A 6,974-nucleotide genomic window follows, 5' to 3' on the forward strand; every position below is an offset into this window, starting at 1 on the left:
GAATAGACTAGAATAATTGAAGATAACCTTTAAAACGTCATCACAAATACCTTGTCTCATTTTTGTTAAAAAAGTTAGAAGATCTTTCTTTTTGACGTATGAATTAACCCCTTGTTTGGGTACTGGATCGCAAAATGAGAAAAGGTCACGAAACTGCGCTTTCGTTAAAGAAGTCATGACGTGTCCAATTGTACTGTGTCCAAGTGAAGGCCACTCTATTGATAAACCTCAAACCAGTATGTAGCGACCTCAAAAGAAAGCCTTTCCCATCTAAATGATTTTGACAAGATTTAACATTGCTGGGAATGTAAATGTTTGAAGTGATGAATATATTGACTCGAGCTTGCAAGGAAAGCCTCTGTACGTCGTGTTCTTTATTACAAATCAAGCATGATGCACTGCGAGTTTGTGACAATACATTGATTCTCATACATGTGGGATCTCGCTCCAAAAGATCGATCTCTTCAAGGATATAACGGTTACAGTTTACGCATAATCTGGTGAGATCAGTTACCTCTAAAGCTAGACGGTCAGCCATGTCACGACGAAAAATAGCAATATCTCTCTTGGCGGCATTATTATCTCCGTCAATACGACGCATTTGCCTCGCTTGAAAGCGACCATCGCAAACAAAGCAGATAAATAAGTTGCGAAAAGCCATGATGTCGATTGAAAGTTTACGATTACTGATATGGCTATATTTTGGTGCAATAATATTTTTTGTCGATGGAAATAATGTTAGATGAAAGTCAATAGTTGGAATCTCAAATAGTCAATAATTACATTTATTTATATGATTTTTGTTGAAGTTAGCAGTTATTAATATTACTCTATCAGTTTGATGGTATTTATATTTTGAAGAAATAATATTGTTCAATGGGAATAATTATGTTAAAAGATATATCGCTTTTCTCATTCTATCGCGAGTATCGCCTTCGACCCTCGAGGTAGACCTCGCTTACGCATACTCGTTCGCTCGACTACACGCTTACTCTATCATGACTCGACTCGTTCGATCACCTCTCCTCGATGACTACTTTACTACTCCTCGACTCCTACTGCCTTAATCCTACTACAATATCATTTAGACAAATCCTTAACGTATTACGTATGTTGACGACTTCAGCGCTCTCTAGCTCGAAACTGGCCCATTATTTCGAGTTGCGCCCATGAGAACATTTCATCAGTAGGTCGTGAACAGCAACATACTTCAATTAAAGGCAAATCGACTGAGAGCCATTTTCCATAAGAAATTTGCGAGGTTCTTTATCTCAAACAGATAATACAAGAGGGTGGTCTGGCAGGCGAGCACGCGGTGTCAAGTATCGCGAATTCTGGTTACGGATATTGGTTTCATCTGTAAACCATCGTCCGGGTGCCTCTCTTTATTCTTTGTTTTAAATCCTTAAGCCCGTTGCGCGGACTTAGAGTTGAATATTTTATCCATCTGTTTGTTTTCCATACGCACAGGGTCTAGATTTCTAGCGTTCAAGGATCTCTTATCTTTGTTTAAAATTTTCAAATCTTTGACGTGGGTCTTAGTCCCGGAATATTTATTGATCCGTCTCATGGTTAAAAATTTTTATCGTTCTGAAAGATTAGTCTCGCCTGCTAGATATTTCTTGGTTTATGGTTTACGTCGTGTGCAGAAAGGTTCCAGAGCGCAATTTTTTATATCAGTGAAAGAGTTTTTATGAAAAAAAAGGATCGTGGAGTCCACCGGACTCAACAGTACACACCATAGGAAAAATGTACACCACAAATAAAATAGAAAATCACAAGGTAAAACATGCATTTTACGTTGTAAGAGACGACATTCCGATCGAATATGAATGAATACTAGGAATTGAGTTCCTTCGACAACATTCGGTATCCTGTGATTATGGGATCGTCCCGATTGCGCACATTACCGATCGGACACGACAATATATCCCGATCGGACACAGACCCGATCAGACACATGTCCGATCGGACACGACAATATTTCCCGATCGGACACAGATCCGATCAGACACATGTCCGATCGGACACAGTCCCGATCGGATACAGGCTCGATCGGACACAGACCCAATTGGACACAGTTCCGATCGGACACATACTGTTGCAATCGGACACAGTACCAATCGGACACAGACTCGATCAGACACAGACCCAATCGGACACAATTCCGATCGGACACATATGGTTGCAATTGGACACCATCCCAATTGGACACAGGCCCGATCGGACACAGGTCCGATCGGACACAGGTCCGGAAGTCGAGATACAGACGCCGAACGTCACCCTCGAAGACATAGAACGCGATATTAAATCCAAAATACATACGATACAAGCAAGAAAAAATTTTAAGCATACTAATTCGAGACACGGGCAAATCTGACAACTACTACGCACGCAACATTTAAATACGGAAGAAAAACAGGCACTCCTACGGATATGCGAAGAATATTACGATACATTTCAGTCAGACGGAGAACCACTGACGTGCACCGCGACGGTAGAGCACGAGATAAACACGCGCGCCGACATCTCGCCGGTGAACACGAGACCGTATCGTCTTCCCGAGAAGCACAAGACGGAAATAAATAAAGTGCAAGAAATGCTAAAAAACGGCATAATCCGAACAAGCGTGAGTCAATGGAACGCACCCTTATTAGTGGTACCGAAAAAGGCCGACGCATTCGGAAAGCCTAAGCTCCGAGTAATAGTAGACTTTCGAAAGCAAAACGATTTAACAATAGGCGATTGATTCATTTCCACTGCCCAATATTACCGATATACTGGACCAGTTAGGAATCGCCAAATATTTTACCACACTACATTTAGCGTCAGGATATCATCAGGTACCGATGGCTGAGCAGAATAAACAAAAGACAGCTTTTTCAACGCCCTACGGACACTATGAATTTAATAGAATGCTGTTTGGATTGAAAAATGCGCCAGCAACATTCCAGAGACTGATGAACTCAATTCTAACCGGAATGCAAGGACTTAAATGTCTAGTTTATTTAGACGACATCGTCATATATGAATCGAGCCTAGAGGACCACAATAAAAGACTCAAGGAAGTACTACAGAGACTCCGAGAAAACAATCTAAAATTGCAACCAGATAAATGCGAATTTTCGCGCAAAAAAGTAATTTATTTAGGCCACATTATTTCGGAAAATGGAATATCTCCGGATCCGTCCAAGTTAACGGCAATAAAAGAATTTCCGACGCCGAAGAAAGTGAAGGACATACAGTCTTTCATAGGACTAGCCGGATACTAGAAAATCCATAGCAGACTTCTTAAAAATAGCCAAGCCACTGACGAAATTAACCAAGAAAACGAAAAAATTCGAGTAGACAATGGAACAGCAAAATGCTTTCGAAATATTAAAAAAAAATTAATGACGGCGCCAGTGCTAACATATCCAGATTTCAATCAAGAATTTATAGTGACCACCGATGCTTCCGACTATGCCATCGGAGCAGTATTGTCACAAAGAAAAGTAGGTAATGACCGGCCAATTGCTTACGCCAGCAGAGTTTTATCGCGGGCGGAGCAGAATTACTGTCCTGGGAAACAGAAAAAAGATGCCCCGGGCATCGGCTGCAAAACAAGAGCGAACGCGAGCGAGCGTGAAGGAGTGGGGAGAGTTCCTCGGGGCATGAGCATTAGTGTTAAGACCGCGAGACGGACCGCGTCGTAAAAATTCCCGATATCGTTCACATCAATTCATACGAGAATAAAGCTTTTATTAGTTAATAATATATTGTAAAAGTTTAGTTCACAACAACTGGCAACCGTGACAGGACTTTTCGGAAAAGCGGGACTAGAATTTCTTCGCTGTTCTCGACGTAGTGTGACTGAGGCGTGCGAATGGAAAAATATGGATGCCGTCAAGAAACAGAGGAAGGCTCTCCGTACGGTCTTTACGAAGGCATTCAATGCTTTTACAACGAAGATGGGAAGCGACTGTCCGAGAGAAGAAAAAATAGTGGCATTCCAATTTTTGGAAACAAAGATGACGGAATTAGATATAGTGTGTTATGCCTCCGGAGAGGCACGGTAGTTAGGATCGTTTGCCGGAAGGAATTTGGGAATTCGGGCTCCGCCCGAGTAGTTCACTGAATTTATTATAATTAAAAAAATGGTTTTAATTTGTTTATGTGCATGCGAACTGCTTTCCTCCCCTTTTTTATCGTGTAGTTCACGTCTGAATTTTTTTCAATTATTACGTATGGTCCGGTCCATAGGGGTTCAAATTTCTTAGATCGTCCGCGTCGGAGGGTCTCGTCATGCATTAGTACTTTGTCGCCGACTTTAAATGTTATTTTTCTAGTACTTTTGTCGTACTATTTTTTGGCTTTAATTTTTTCTTCCTTGATATACTCTTTTGCGAGCTGATTCGTTGCCCTTAGTCTTTCTTTCAATTCTTGCGCGTAATCGTCGTAATTATATGTCGGTTTAGGCGGTCTCGTCAGTGACGTAGGTAAATCAATGTTCCTCCAAGGACTCAGAAATGTGGCAAGGGATCAAAGAAGATTCGTTGATGAGAACAGTTTCACAGATGCTGAATTCGAATCCTTTTCTCCGGTGACGAAACAGCAGTTTCTGGAACTATTTGATTCATGTAATAGAGTGTCTTGTCCAGGCGGCTACAGATATGTTTCTAAGAAAGACTTGTTAATGTTCTTATGCAAGATGCGACAAGGACTCTCTGATGAATTTCTTAAAGTTATCTTCGAGTACCCGAGCAGACAAGCAACGAGTTTAGCCATTTCCACTGTCCGATATTCTTTGATGCAACGTTTTGTTCCGACAAACATCGGTTTGGATGCAATCACAAGAGGAGATTATGTCCAAAGACATGTAACCGATTTCGCGAACGAATTATACAATCCCGAACCACATATTCCTCGTGTAATCGCGTACATTGACGGTACTTATAGCTACGTTCTTAAAAGTAGTGATTTTCGTACTCTCCGACAATCATTTTGTCTTCATAAGGGACGACATTTACTCAAACCTGTGCTGATAGTCGCACCCGATGGCTACATACTCGATATTCAAGGTCCGTATTTCTCAGACAATCGAAACAATGACGCTGCGATCCTCCAGAATGAATTTCATAGGGATGTTAAAAAAATGCTAGAATGGTTCCAAAAAGGAGATTTAATGATAGTAGATAGAGGATATCGGGATGCTACAGAGCTACTCACTCGCCTTGGGATTTGGTGGAGGATGCGACTTCTCCTCGAACCACGACAAAGTCAACTCTCTACAGATGAAGCTAATGATTCACGGATAATCACTAAGACGAGATGGATCGTAGAGGCCAGGAATGGCCACTCTATCTTTAAATTCTTCCAGCAGACAATACCGATTCCCCATCTTCCTAATTTGGGTGATTTTTACCGTATTGCTGGTGCAATAATCAATAGGTATCATCCTGCCGTTCAAATGGAAGGAGCTAATGGGGAGTTGGCTCGTCAATTACTGGAGAAAGCAAATGAAGTGAATGTTGTCCAAGCACTTGTGGAGGCTGAACATCTGAACACTCGTAACGCTCAGAGATGGGTACGCTTGAATGTTTCGTGTATAGCCTGTTCGGGCTATAACAAAAGTATGAAATAGGCGACTGTCGCCGCCACCATGTAGACAACCACCAGTTAATTCCTCTCTCCCCTATTCTGTTTCCACTCCTCTTTCTATCTTCCCCTCTCCCATCCCATCCCAGGATCGCAGCGTCATTGTTTCGACTGTCTGAGAAATACGGACCTTGAATATCGAGTATGTAGCCATCAGGTGCGACTATCAGCACAGGTTTGAGTAAATGTCGTCCCTTATGAAGACAAAATGACTGTCGGAGAGTACGAAACATGATAAGAGTTTTGTATACATGTATAGAGTGACATGATAAATAGCGACGTATCATTCTATCGTTGATGCCGGAAAATCATTCTACTTTATAGGCAATACTGAAAACGCATCTAAAATTCTCACATCCAATATTTGGGAATCTATGAAAGATACCATACATCAGACACTTTGTGTTTTGTATTGTTACATTGTTGTATTGTCACGGCCGAGTTATCCCAAACAAAGTTACAATTTTCTGACTGGTACATAGCGTTTGTCTTTTCTTATCCTGCACAGTTAATATTAAAAGCATTTCTATTTGATGGCTTCATGTTTTGGATGTACATCATCAACAGAAGGAAACATTGAGAATCTGGTTTAATCAATACCAACATTTTCTTTTTAGCGTATTTCAATCATAGCTAACTATGGCCTGGAGAAACCGTTTGAAATGTTACATTTGCGATAAAGATTTTTTACCGGATCAATTGAGTCGAATAGATGGAGATGAAAAAGCAAATAGACGTGATGGATTCCAGAGGCCACCTCTCGCTGTGACAGATCTTACGAGGATTTGTATCACCTGTAATCAATCTATTTGCAATGAAATAACAAAAATGGATCGCGATCCTACTTGCCTGCGACTCAATGTATTGACACAAACTGAGAATCGTACTTGTATGATTTGTAATGCTGATGCTGATGTCCGCAGGATTACGCTTGAATGCAGAGTGAACGTATTTGTTCTGCGAGATATTTTCATTCCTGACGATGCCAGATCATGTCAACATCATTTGGATGATCAAGGTTTCTTTCTTCAGGCATTGCTACCTGGCTTGCGGTCCATAAACAGACCTTATGTCATCAAAGGACCGCAACTTCAAATGTTCCTCCAAGGACTCAGAAATGTGGCAAGGGATCAAAGAAGATTCGTTGATGAGAACAGTTTCACAGATGCTGAATTCGAATCCTTTTCTCCGGTGACGAAACAGCAGTTTCTGGAACTATTTGATTATTGTGATAGAGTGTCTTGTCCAGGCGGCTACAGATATGTTTCTAAGAAAGACTTGTTAATGTTCTTATGCAAGATGCGACAAGGACTCTCTGATGAATTTCTTAAAGTTAT

This window comes from Formica exsecta, unplaced genomic scaffold (assembly GCF_003651465.1).
Source record: "Formica exsecta isolate Colony F162 unplaced genomic scaffold, ASM365146v1 scaffold46, whole genome shotgun sequence".
Classification (NCBI taxonomy): Eukaryota; Metazoa; Arthropoda; class Insecta; order Hymenoptera; family Formicidae; genus Formica; species Formica exsecta.